The following is a 14,455-nucleotide window of genomic DNA, read 5'->3' as shown; positions in this document are numbered from 1 at the left end:
AGGCTTTACTGAAGAGATGAGTTTTCAGGGATCGCCTGAAGGTAACGAGAGTAGGGGATAGGTGGAGGTAGTGAGTTCCAGGGGATGGGAGAGGCTCTGGAGAAATCCTGGAGAAGAGCACAAGAAGAAGAGAGCTTGCGAGTAGGGGGTTTTGAGAAGAGCGGAGAGGACGATTTGGGTGATATTTGGAGACAAGAATGGTGAAGTAGCTGAGGGCAGAGTTGATAATGGCTTGGTATGTTGTGGTTAGTATTAAAGGAGGTTTAAAGGAGAAGTCCAGCCTGGGCTCATTTGGCTGGGCTTCTCCTATGAGTCATAGGAGTGCAATTCATTTGGCACTCTTATGACCCGTTTTCAGCAGAGAGTGAGCTGAAGTCCGCTCTCCACTGGTGTCACCAAGTTCAGTCCAGGCACCGCGTCATCCCGACTTAGGAAGTCTGGATCCACCAGGTGCCTGGACTGATGGCAGTCTCAGCCTCTCAGCGAGCCGCACCTCCACGGAGCAGAGCAGGAGTGCTGCTGATTGATGGTCAGCAGCACTCCTCTTGGGGAACCGAAAGAACCTAGCCGTCTGCAGTGTTCGATCACTCAGTTCTCAGTGCAGAGAAGGCGGGGGACAGCTGCAGCATCGCTCCAATGCTGCACCCACCTAGATATTTATTATTAGGGAAAAAAGTGCAAACCCATACTTCTCTTTTTAAGGAGAAGTCCAGCCAAAGCTCGTTTAGCTGTATTTCTCCTATGGGTCACAGGAGTGCAATTTGTTTTGCACTCCTGTGACCCCTTTTCAGCAGAGAGTGAGCTGAAGTCCGCTCTTTGCTGAAGCCACACAAATCAGTCCAGGCACCGAGTCATCACTACAATAAAGTTGGGATCCACCAGATGCCTGGACTGACACCCGGCTCAGCCTCTCAGTGAGCCGTTGAGAGCCTGACTGCTGAGAGCCTGAGCCTGTCGCTCCGTCCCCTCCACAGCTCAGGCTCCAATGAGCGAGGAGGGAGTAGAGCAGAGAGCTGCTGTTTGACAGTCTACAGCTCTCTGTTCACAGAGCTCTAAAAACTGAGCGATTGGCAGTGTTTGATCGCTCGGTTCTCAGCACAGAGGCACCGGGGGACAGAAGATGCATCCACCGAGGTAAGTATGAATTTGAAAAAAAACCAAAAACCTTTACTTCTCTTTTAAAGATGGGAGATTACTTCCTCTATGAAGAACCATTTAAAGTGATATAATCAGAGACAGATTTAGACCTTGGGGGCACTTCAGGTTCATGGGGGGGGGGGGGGGTTTACATTCCCAATGTCTCAATGACAGTCACACAGTTGCATGACACAACATCATTCTGAGGTCACACATGACCACACACACACAGTCATGGCGCCCTATGTATGGTTTGCGTGAGCGGCCAAAATTCATTATTGAAAAACAATACAGCAGGGATATGCAATTAGCGGACCTCCAGCTGTTGCAAAACTACAAGTCCCATCATGCCTCTGCCTCTGAGTGTTATGCTTGTGGCTATCAGAGTCTTGCTATGCCTCGTGGGAATTGTAGTTCTGCAACAGCTGGAGGTCCACTAATTGCATATCCCTGCTATACAGCATACCAGTCCAGTGTTTTACAGATGGCGGACAGTAAAATATTACTTCACAAGATACCTTTAATAAAAGAAAATATACAGTTGTGTGAAAAAGTATTTTCCCTCTTCCCGATTTTTCTAATTTATGCATATTTGTCACACTTAAATGATTCAGATCACATTTTATTATTACACAAAGATAACTCAAGTAAATACAAAATGCAGATTTTAAATGATAATTTCATTTATTATGGAAAAAAAGCTGTCCAAACCTGCCTGGCCCTATGTGAAAAAGTAATCACCCCCCCCCCCCTTGTTAAATCATGAATGAACTGTAATTAATAACATTTTTTGTTTTTTTTGGAAAGCCGAGTTAAATTTTACTTGCTACACCCAGTCCTGATTACTGCCAGACCCGTAGAATCAAGAAATCACTTAAATAGAAGCTGCCTGACAAAGTGAAGCACGCTAAAAGATCTAAAAAAGCCACACATCATGGCACAAATCAAATAAATTTAAGAACAGATGAGAAACAAAGTAGTTGACATGTATCAGTCTGGAAAGGGTTACAAAGCCATTTCTAAGGCTTTGGGACTCCAGCCAACCATGGTGAGAGCCATTATCCACAAATGGAGAAAACCTGGAACAGTGGTGAACCTTCCCAGGAGTGGCCAGACAACCAAAATGACTCCAAGAGCACAACAATGACTTATCCAGGAGGTCATAAAAGAACCTAGAACAGTGATGGCGAACCTTGGCACCCCAGATGTTTGAGAACTACATTTCCCATGATGCTCATGCACTCTGCAGTGTAGGTGAGCATCATGGGAAATGTAGTTCCAAAACATCTGGGGTGCCAAGGTTCACCATCACTGACCTAGAACAACATCTAAAGAATTGCAGGCCTCGCTTGCTCAGGTAAGGTAAGTGTTCATGATTTAACAATAGCAAACTAAAAATGCCATCCATGGGAGAGTTCCAAGGCGAAAGCCACTGCTGACCAAAAAGAACACACATGCTCCTCTAAAATTTGCCAATAAAATCTTGATTATCCCTAAGACTTTTGGGCAAATATTCTGCGGACTAATGAGAGAAAAGTTAAACTTTTTTGGAAGGTGTGTGTCCCGCTACATCTGATGTAAAACTAACACAGCATTTTATAAAAAGAACATCATACCAACAGTCACACATGGTGGTGGTAGTGTGATGGTCTGGGGCTGCTTTGCCATCATTGAGAGAACCGTGAATTCTGCTCTCTAGCAGAAAATCCTGAAGGAAAATGTCCGGCCATCAGTTCCAGACCTCAAGCTCAAGCACACTTGGGTTATGCAGCAGGACAATGATCCAAAAACACACCAGTAAGTCCACCTCTGGGCTATAAAAAAAACTAAATTAAGGTTTTGGAGTGGCTTAGTCAAAGTCTGGACTTAAATCCAATTGAGATGCTGTGGCATGGCCTTAAACAGGCCGTTCATGCTGGAAAACCCTACAACGTGGCTGAATGAAAACAATTCTGCAAAGAAGTGTCTGCCAAAATTTCTCCACAGCGATGTGAAAAACTCATTACCAGTTATCGCAAACGCTTGATTGTAGTTGTTGCCGCCAAGGGTGGCACAACCAGTTGTTAGGTTTAGGGGGGCAATTACCTTTTCATATAGGGCCAAGCAGGTTTGGAAAGCTTTTTTCCCTTCATAAATGAAATCGTCATTTAAAAAGTTAATTTTGTATTTAGTCTGATTATCTTTGTGTAATATTAAAATTAGTTTGATGACCTGAATCATTTAAGTGTGACAAATATACAAAAAACATAAAAAATCAGGAAGGGGGCAAATACTTTTTCACAGCACTGTATATTTATTTATCATACATTTTATATTATTTTATTATTTTTTTCAATTATTTTATGTATATTTTTTTCAAATTGTTTTATATAATGTTCGTAGAGAGCTGGACCCGGGGCAATTGCTCATTCTGGCCCTTATAAATCTGGCCCTGGATATAATACAATATCCTTAAAGTGGTAGTAAACCGCTGAAAAAAACAAAGAAAAAGAAAACCTTCAAGACAATAGCATCATGTGCTAGTATACAACACATACTAGCACATTATGAAATACTTAGTTTAGAGCGAAGCCCCCGCAGCAGCGCCCAGTTCCGCTGAGGGGGCTGACATGTTCCCTGGTGTTTCTTCTGGGTTTGTAGGCTCCGGCGCTATGAGTGGCCGGAGCCGCAGTGACGTCACTCCCACGCATGCGCGGGAGCCCTCCATTCTGGCAAGGATCAGCGGCTGCATGCAGGGTGAATATCTCCTAAACCATGCAGGTTTAGGAGATATTCATTTTACAGGTAAGCCTTATTGTAGGCTTACCTGTAGGTAAACATCACCAAGAGGGTATACAACCACTTTAAAGCAGAACTTTACCCTAATGATGATGATCAGCTTTATTCCCCCTCTTCTATTTTTGATTATTTTTGGGGGGGATGCACCCCCAGCAAATAAGCCACTTCTGTTTAGATCGCTATGGTGGATCCATCCCTGAAGAGGAATTCTGCTTTATGCCATTCCCCTCTTCTAGCTTTGCCATTGTTTTTGAGGGGGGTTTTCACCGGAGATGTCCCCCCACTCACAGCCTTCTGGGACATGTCAATGCGGGACCATTCATAAAGTGCACAGTGGCTCGCGCCACTGTGAAGTTGCAAGGAATCCCAGCTGGCTGTCTACAGTAAACATGCCAGCACCAGGGACCCAAAGGCCATCAAAGAACCGGTTTGGGTGAGGATGGCACTGTACCCTTGGACAGGCGAGTGTCCTTATATTAAAAGAAAACAGCTATAGTATTTGTAGCTGGTGGCTTTTAATTATTTTTAAACAGGGTGAAGAATGAATGTGAGGTGGCCATGGATGGATCCAACTTCAGCCACTTCAGCAGGGTCAAGTTGAATTTCCACCCATGTCTGGTCACTGCAGTTGAACAGAATTTGATCTATTGATCTTGTCAGATAAAAGTTGCTTGATCAGTGGTTGCAGTGCAGCAGGGAGGATTCCCCCATCCATCTAGTTGAGGGGAATCAGCTTGTTTGGGGACGGCCCCTTCCTGTTCAAACATAACTGCGCACCAGTGCACAAATCAAGGTCCATAAAGACATGGATGAGCGAGTTTCGGGGTGAGGAGCTTAACTGGCCTGAGTCTTGACCTCAACCTGATAGAACACTTTGGGATGAATTAGAGTGGAGTCTGTGCGCCAGGCCTTCTCGTCCAACATCCGTGCCTGACCTCACAAATGCGCTTCTGGAAGAATGGTCAAACATTCCCATAGACACACTCCTAAACTTTGCAGACATCCTTCCCAGAAGAGTTGAAGCTGTTATAGCTGTAAAGGGTGGGCCAACTCAATATTGAACCCTACGGACTAAGACTGGGATGCCATTAAAGATCAAGTGCGTGTAAAGGCAGACGTACCAATACTTTTGGTAATATAGTGTATGTATAGTTTTAGAGTACATTATACAAGTATAAAATGGCCAATAAGATTATATATCTAAAAGTAGCCTCCTTGTGTGTGTAAAGGCAGCCATCCCAATACTTTTGACAATATAGTGTATGTCAAGTGAAGGTGAAAAAAAAAAAAAAAAAGAGGTATTTGAAAGTGTTTTTCTTCTAAAATTGTATATGGCATTTGTAAATGGGTGAAGGTCTGTTTAGCCATACATGAAAAGATTTTCCATTGCCAGTCCAGTCGGCCAAATAACAGAAGTCCATAGTTATCCCTCCATAAGAAATGAGAAAAATGTTGTTCTATTCTGATTACATCTGAGCTGCACTCATGATCAATGATCGTTCTTTTATTTATACCAGATAATTGTTCTTTTTTTATATCCAACTGTTAAAAAAAATAAAAATAAACAGCAAGGTTGATGAATAATAGTAATAGAACATTATGATGACATGCAAAAATAATTCCGTGTGGAGCCATTGTAAGATTGTGCTATGTACAAACCCAGGATTTGTACATTATGGAGTGTTGGATTAGGTGTTGATGTTACTCGGGGTGGAGGAAAGGGTTTGGAAAGCCACTGCTGCCCAATTTAAGTGAATGGGGCCAGGATTATCACTTATATGTTGTTTTTTCCTGCAAAACAAAGATAAAGTGTTGCTTCATTACAATATTCACACATCACATGGCAGGAGACACTGCTGAGTTTCAGACGCAAATGCTAATCATTCCCTTTTGGCCTTTGCATAGAAGCCCTTAGATTGCAAACAGTGTCACTTAATTGAATTATTCCTGTGAGTTGTAAACGCATATTGTTCTGATTTATATGAGCTTAGTCCTTGCCGGGCATACATGGATGGAAATGCAGCTGGTTCAGCAGGGACTGACTACATTTCAGTCCATGTAAGGGCAGGGTGGTTGTCCAGAATGATAACTGGATAACTGCACTGTTGGATTTTTACCGTTCGATTAGCACCATCAGCTATAGCCTGCAACGCCTATCAGTCTATTGTGGTGACGGGGAAGTCTTCCCACTGTCAGAATACAATGGCGCAGCAGGAAGATTCTTCCATCCACATTGAGTGTGTGGATGGGGAAATCAGGTCAGTTTTTTCATTGAAAAATGTATCATCTATTGGCTGCCCAGTGCTGAATTGGGCAAAATATTCAATGCCATTAAGTGATTTTTTAAAGCATTGGGTAGTTAACAATGAGGGAACTCATAGCAGGAAGTGACCCTTAGCACTTTGCTTTCAGCTCTGGGGCCCTCAGTTTAAATCCTACTCAGGACACTATCTGTGTGGAGCTTCCATATTTTACCACATGCACGAAAGGCATGCTGGTAGGTTCATTGGTTCCTGTCTACGGTGGCCCTAGTGTGTCCATGTATGAATATGAGATAGGGAACCATACCCTTGAGGGCAGGGGCTGGTATGCATATAAAAGTGCTACATAAATGCATAGCCCTTACATTGCCAAGACTGACCTAATCATTCTGACTCTGTTGTTACTTTTAGTTCAGAGCAGACACCCCCAATTGGAACAATGGAGACAAATGTTGGGTTTTCCTTGCCAATTGTTGTTCTCTGCAGTTCACAGACATTTTTGGGGTTTCTAGTGGGGGTGGCCTTGCAAGAGACTCTTGACCTCTTGGCCCACAGGAGCCATTGAGATTTCAGATGTCAGCATCAAAGGCATGCTGGTAGGTCCATTGGCTCCTGTCTACAATGGCCCTAGTGTGTCTGTGTATATATATATAAGTTAGGGGACCTTAGATAGTAAGCTCCTTGAGGTCAAGGACTGGTATGTATAGAAAAGTGCTGCATAAACTCATAGCCATTATATTACCAAGAATGATCTGATCATTTTGACTATTGGTGCTTTTAGTACAGAGCAGAAATTCCCGGCTAGACATACCAGTTGAAACAAAGGAGACACATGTTTGATTTTCCTTGCAAATTGTTGTTCTTGGCAGATCACAGAAGTTTTTGGGGTTTCCAGTGGGGGAGGGGGCTTGCAAAAGAACCTTGAATTCTTCTGTGGTGCCCAGGCCCACATGAGCCAATGAGATTTCAGATGTCACCATCAAAGGCTCATTGGTTACTGCCTACAAAAGTCCTAGCATGTCTATGTATGTATTTGAGATAGTAAGGTCCTTGAGGGCATGGACTGGTCGGCTCTTGCAAGAGAACCTTGACCTCTTCTGTGGTGCCCGAGCCCACAGGAGCCAATGATATTTCTGATATCAGCATAATGAGATATAGACTTCCTTTGGTAATATAGATCAAGAAGTAAAATAATCCAAATAATCAATGTAGGGTTTCTGAGATCATACAAATGAAGCATTGGGCTGGAGCTAGTCATTTTCAACCGGGGTTCCATGGCCTTATTGAGTTTCCTCCAGTGTTGCTAGGGGTTCCTTTAGCTTTAGGTGATTGACCTCCCATGTAATGGTGTCTGCATAGTTCCAGGGCCAATGCCACCTGGCAGAAACAGTTGCATAATTAGATTTTTTTTTAAACTGAGAAAACAAGTGCTATACAGTAGTCTTAGGACTCAATATTATTTATTGCAGGTTAAAATGTGACAGTAGTAAGAATGGTGTATGGATTGAGTTGCCCCTGCAGAGAGCGCTGCTACCTTTCTTCTTTTCCATCCACGTTAAAATGTGGCAAAAGGAAGATTGACTTTTAGCCTGCATAATTGAATATGGTCTCATAAGATGACTATCTGGTGTTATTTTTCTCAATTTCATTTGGATTTCTCAATTTGGGAGGCTGCCACCACTTGAGAAGGCCCCCCTATTGTGCCAGAGCTGCTGCAATCTAGTCCTCAAGCCCAACCAACATTTTGACAGATAAAAAGAAGCTCACATCTTCTTGATCTGTGACCAATGAGTTTTTTAGCTGCCTGCAAGGGTGGCATTATCACCACTTCTGTAAGGGGCATTCTTCCCACTGGCCACCAATGTGAAAGACATTTTTCCCATTGACCGCCAATGAATTGCTTTTAGCAAGGGTTCACCCAAGACAAGAAAATTATTTTAAGGGTCTACCCTTTACCCTTTACCCTCTAGGGTAAAAAAGTTGAAAAAGGCTTTGCTAGAGTTTATCGCCAGTACTAACCTATACTAGAGGCAGGTAACCCAATCGCTACTGTCAGAATACAACTCCCAGACAGACATTTCAAGTTATTTAATTCAAAATCAGCTCCGCAGATTAACGGATTTCCCTGTACACATCCTGGTTGCCATGGCCTGTTCATAATACTTTGTTATAAGAGAGTATTGCTCAAAATAATAGATTTACTCGCTCTCTCTCCCTTGCCACATACAATTTAGGTCCAGTTACAGCAGTGACATATAGACAGGGCAGTCCCCGAGCCACGCTTTCTGTTTTTCACATTGTCAGAAACACTAAAAACCGAATAGCTTTAGGATCGTATTAAAAGCCAACATGTTATATTACCCAGGACTCTTGTACGGCAGGACTACTGGGAATTACATGGCCCACAGTCAACTCGTAAAGCCGCAGCTCTCAAAGTTTCAGAACTGCTTTTCTGACTCTCCTTTCAAGAAAAAGTGTAGCGGAATGGGTTAATAACATCTTTTCCTGTACTTCTGGCAGAGGAGGCAGAGGCGGGGTCCAACTGGAAGCAGATGCTCAGCAAAGTGGCGGCTCTTATAGAATATAGTACAGCAGCTCCAGTTAGTTCTGCTGAAATATATGGAAGCCCTGTTTATTGCTCGATGCAATCTACTTTTTTTTAATTCTAACATCACTGTTCTTTTTTTGGCAACTTATTAAAAAAAAAAAAATCGTCCATTTCTTGGCTTTCTTGGAGGGAAGATCCGCAGTTCTAGGAAATGGGAACAGTGAGGCTTTCTCAGCTTGTACAGTGACCGTTTATGCATTCAACCTGCCCCTTTTACACATCCAAGCTGCGCCGTCTCCAATACAGAGCCATGGCCTATTGACACGTTTAACCGCTAAGCTTCAGGCACTTTTTTTTTTAACTAATGGGATATTTTAATTTGGTGGTGTAAAAATCATTAATGGTTTCTGTAGTGAACTAACTGATAGCGACCAATCACCTGTTATCATCTAAGAACCTTGAAATATGATTGGTTTTTTATGTTACTACACTTTGCAATATTCTACCTGTAAAGATTTTTTATAAAATGAGCATAGTTTCGGGGATCTGAATACCTACATAAACGTGAACCATTGGGTGCATATGGAGCAAGCTCCCTGTAACTGCCCCAGAGGGTACTTTATCTTTGCTCATGTGTTTTGTACATCAAAATGAATGGAAAACTGCATAAAACACTTTATCCTTCTCTTTGGCAATTTGGATTTCAGTCTCCTGATATAACTGCTCATCAGTGATTGCACATATCTTGCAACACTATCTGTGCATACATGGCTCTGTATGAAATCTACAATAACAGCCTTGTTGAGATGGCTCAGTACCTAGAGAAAATGCTGCTCAGGGTTCTCTTCTATGCTTGGCATGAGACCAGAAGTCTAGGCATTGGTCATGTGACCTTGTTTGTAGTATAGCGTTTGTACTGGCTTTCCTTTAGCACAGGCTTGTAGACACGTGACCAACACTGGAAAAATCCTGAGGAATTTTCTATAGGAAAGGCGAGTATTTTAAACCTTAACCCGGCATAACTGCTAACATGGCTGCCAGTTCCCATTGGCCTATATATGCATGTATATATCTGTTCAGTCATATCTGACTCTCCGTGGTCCAGCTCTGTAGGCACTATGTCTACTACACTTGAAAACATTCTGCATAGATCTTTCTTGGCAATTTTTTTTTACAAAGTAGGTCACTAGGTCTCTCCTCAACCCTCCCCATTTGCTAGTCTTGGGACCAATAGACAGCATGTGATAACACATGTGTATAGTCAACTTGTTCACATGTACTATGACCAATTTGTCATGAAGAAGGTCACCAGATCTTTCCTTAACCCTCTCCAATAGCTTGGCTTGGGACTAGCATGCAGATAACACATGTTTAACCAATTTGTACACACATACTAGTGTCACTTAGCCTACCAGCCATGTCTTTGGAGGGAGGGAGGAAACTGGAGTACTCAAAGCAAACCCCAATGATCCAAACCAAGGATCCAATACAAGGCATCAGTGCTTGCCACTGAGACACCCAACATACCTCTAATTTAACTGCATAGCTGCTAACATAGCTCCTTGTTAACATTGGACTACATACTGTATGTATGTATATATCTGTTCAGTCATGTTTGAGTCTCATGGGGTTCTGTGGACCAGCTCTGTAGGCACCATGTCTGAAAACATTCTCCATAGAATTTTCTCTGCTATTTATTTTTTACAAAGTAGGTCATCTGATCTTTCCTCAACCCACCCCAGTTGCTAGCCTTGGGACCATCAGGCAGAATGTGATAACAAATGTGCATAGTCAACTTGTATACACATAATTTTTTATGACAAAGATCACCAGGTCTTTCCTCAATCCTCCCCAATAGCTTGGCTTGGAACTAGCATGCAGAATGGGATAACACATGTGATTAACCAATATGTACTAGGGTCAATTTACCTACCAGCATGCCTTTGGAGGGTGGGAGGAAACTGGAGTACTCAGAGAAAACCCACAAGACTCAAACCAAGGACCTGAGTGTTACAAGCATAAGTGCTTACCGCTTAGCCACTGTGCCACCCAGACTAGCTCAGCTTTAATTGCATTCCCTTAAATCGTACATAGGTTATCTGTAATTCTATGTGCTGGGACTCATTTAAAAAGGATGTACAAAGTGCAGGAACCCGATGTAACAACGCGTCATATTTCAGTTTTCTAAAGTGAGACCAGTGACAGATTCATTTTGGTGAAGCAAAGGTTTGCAGATGTTGTGAGAAGCATCACCAGATTCTGGTTTTATATTTAAGAATAAAGACATTTACACAATAGAAAAGGTTAAGATACTCTCACCCACTCATGCACTCGCACTGCAAAGATGATATCAATGTTTCCAGGCTTTGTTCACAGAAACGGTTGGCCTACAACTTTAATCTGTAGTATGCAATTGGGAATCAAAAGGTAATAAACTCGGTTTTCCCAGCTAAAGAGGGCCAAACACTTACAACCAAACCAATCTCCCCTGCTACGGTCAGATCAGTGATGCATGAATTCTGATTGGCAGCTATGGATTACTGAACTTTGTGTATCGTCTTTACCCTGCCTTACTGAATTCATCTGAATAGAAATATTTAAAACAACCAGAAATCATCTTTTAGCAGCATTTGGAAGGTGCAAACACTATATAGGCACAGGTCTAGGGTGGCAACACTCCACAGAACAGTATATCAGTTGTGTACTTCAATTTGTATTTACCTCTAGAGAACACGCCCATGCCAACTGGCATACAACTTTAAATCTATTCTTTGAGATCCTGTTTGATTATGTTAAAATTCCTAAAATGATACATAAATTTCCATTGACACCCATTTGGCAGGCCGAATGGATAATCTTACAGGCATCAAAAACAGACTGCTTTGTTTGGCAGACTCAATGTGCCATGCACCTGTACACCCACAGGTGAATTTTACTGGCATTTATGAGGTATTGTAACATTTCTGAAAACTTGAGTTTGGCAAGCAAAGGCGGGTCAAGGGTAATTTTAATGACGTGATGTGTTACCAAAGTATAAAGCGTTTCTTTTTTGGGGAGATTTTACACCTGAGGGCATATTACTACACCTTCCTGTTTTATACTCTTATTTTCGGAAAATGAGTCGGCTAATTTCATGCAGAATGACAATTCATTACATTCCAGGGAAACTTTAGATGCATGTAACCTTCTGATGAACATGACAGGACATTGTTCCAGATGATGACAGGATGCCAGCTTTGAATATAATAACTGAACCTCACATACAGACATCATGAATTAAGGATTCCATAATGTCAATGACAGTATCTCTTAAAGTGGTTGTAAACCCTTACAAACCACTTTGACCTACAGGTAAGCCTAGATTAAGGCTTACCTGTAGGTCCAAGCAATATCTCCTAAACCTATATGGTTTAGGAGATATTTGCCCGAAAACGGGCACCGCTGTCTACGGCCCATGCGCCGTAGACAGCGGCGCGCAGGCGCACTGAGCGCGACATTTCCAAGAATGGAGCTGCCACGCGTGTCGACTCCAGTGCGCATGCGGGGGAGTGACATCATCGCGGCTTCGCCGAATGACAGCGGCGGAGCTGCGAGACGCCACCAGCAAGATGGATGCGCCGGACTACAGGGGACATCGGTGACTTCGCTGGCTCCTGTGTCAGGTAAGTGACACATAATGGGCTACTATGCGATGCATAGTAATCCATTATGCTTTGCCTTTGCAGGGAATGAAAGAGGAAGTAAACTCATCAGGGTTTACTTCCTCTTTAATACTTGTCAAGGGAACTTTCAAAAGGCATTCAAGTGGACCTTTGCTGCCTTTCTCTCAAAGTAGTATAACAGAGACATTTCTGTCTCAGACACAATCCTTGGCATTCTTTTTCTTATACTGCTTACTGATTAGGGGGAGGAACATATCTGTGCTTATGGCCCAAGCAGAGACATTGGTAGGGTCCAAAAAGACACAGGTTATCCTTGGGCACAACTAGGATGGCCAGTTGCAGAGTCCCATAGGTTCTCTTTATTCCTTCTACTTCCCTCTCTTTGCTCTTCTCTTCCTCTCCATTTTTTCTACCAGTGTCTTCTATTCCTCCCAAGCCACTAGACTAGACCAAGGTTTCTGATTTTGGATGTGATCCATAATACTCAGTTTAATGTAGATATGATGTAGCATGCTTGCAACATTGTAAAATACACTCAACTTGCTGTGAAGTGTAGAGCAGCCACTCTTAACCAGGATTCCAAGGAACCCTAAGGTTCCATCCAGAGGTTTTTAGGGGTTCCTTGAGCTGTGGCTTATTGGCCTTTAATCTGATGGTGTCTGCATAGTTCACAGGCCAATGCCTTGTGGCAGAGCTAGCTGCATTGACCCAGTGATCTTTTTAGCTGTCTGTATTGGTGTCATTCTGACTACCAGCGTAAATGGGGCATTTTTCCCACTGGCCACCAATGAATTGGTGGCCTGAAACCGGAACATCACTTCAAGGGTTCATTTGTGTTAAAAAAAAAAAAAGTTGAGAGAGACTGGTAAGGAATATCACAAAACATATTAGCTAGCTTGGAGACCTGAATTTGATCTGCTGCAGTTAAGTAATACAGCTGAGTCTTGTTCCCGCCCCCAGCCTGTGACTGGACAATTAAAGTCATTCTAAAGGCTGAAGATTTTTCTACCTTCATGCGTTCTATCCTGACTGGCTGATACCAAATCACATCCAGCTACTTGGACTAGTTGCTTTTAAAACACACTTTATGATTTTCTAATCAACACATACGTGCAAGAAGTTTTTTTTGTTCTGTTGTCTGACTCTGTAGTGTTTACTCTTCTCTTTCCAAAGCTCTAAGTGTTGTTTCTCTCTGGTGCTTCTTTCCTCTATTATCAGCGTGAGTCACTTCTGACAAGTTCTCCAACATATGAGACAACATGAGCTAAAATTTGTGTCAAGGAGGGAGATGAGCGCATGTGGAGGGAGGATGTGTCCCTTTCCTCCAATCAGCTCTCACACAGTATAGCTGAAGTTCTCCACCCCCTCCTCTGTACTCCTCACAGATGCAGAAGGATTTGTATCACAAATCAGCTCTTTGAAGAGGTGTAGACAATAGATTCCTGCAGATAAACAAGTAAAACTTATGCCGCGTACACACGGGCGGATTGTATGGCGTACTTAGTCCGTCTAAACACATTTCAGCGGACAATCCGCTCGTGTGTGGGCTTCAGCGGACTTTTTCAGCGTGCAGTCCGGAGTACTAAGTATTTCGGTTTTTTCTAAATTCTGTCCGTCGTACTTTGGTTTCAGCGGACAATATGGTCGTCAGTATGCTAGTCGGACGGACTAAGAATGACGCATGCCCAGAAAGGATTTACAGGGCGGAAGGGTGCTTTGCTGTGTCTTGGACTTCCTATTTCTAGTCCCGTCGTACGTGCTGTACACGTCATCGCGCAAGCTTTCGACGGACTGTTTGTGCATCTGTGTGTGGTCAAGTCCGTTCAGTGGAAAGTACGACGGACTGTCCGTCGGATTGTATGACGGACTAAGTACGCCATACAATCCGCTCGTGTGTACGCGGCATTATGTAGGAGGATTTGTTTTATCTCTGTGTATCATCTGAGGCTATTCACTTCACTGGATGTATGTGAGGGTTTACAACCACAAGGGGACAGTAAAATCTGATAACTGTGAACAGCCAGTTCACAGTTATCAGCTCCTTAGATTTTTTTCAGAAAGTAAGTTGC

This window comes from Lithobates pipiens, unplaced genomic scaffold (genome assembly GCF_037356315.1).
Source record: "Lithobates pipiens isolate NorthernLeopardFrog02 unplaced genomic scaffold, aLitPip1_a1.2 Scaffold_16, whole genome shotgun sequence".
Taxonomy (NCBI): domain Eukaryota; kingdom Metazoa; phylum Chordata; class Amphibia; order Anura; family Ranidae; genus Lithobates; species Lithobates pipiens.
This window is presented reverse-complemented; position numbering follows the sequence as displayed.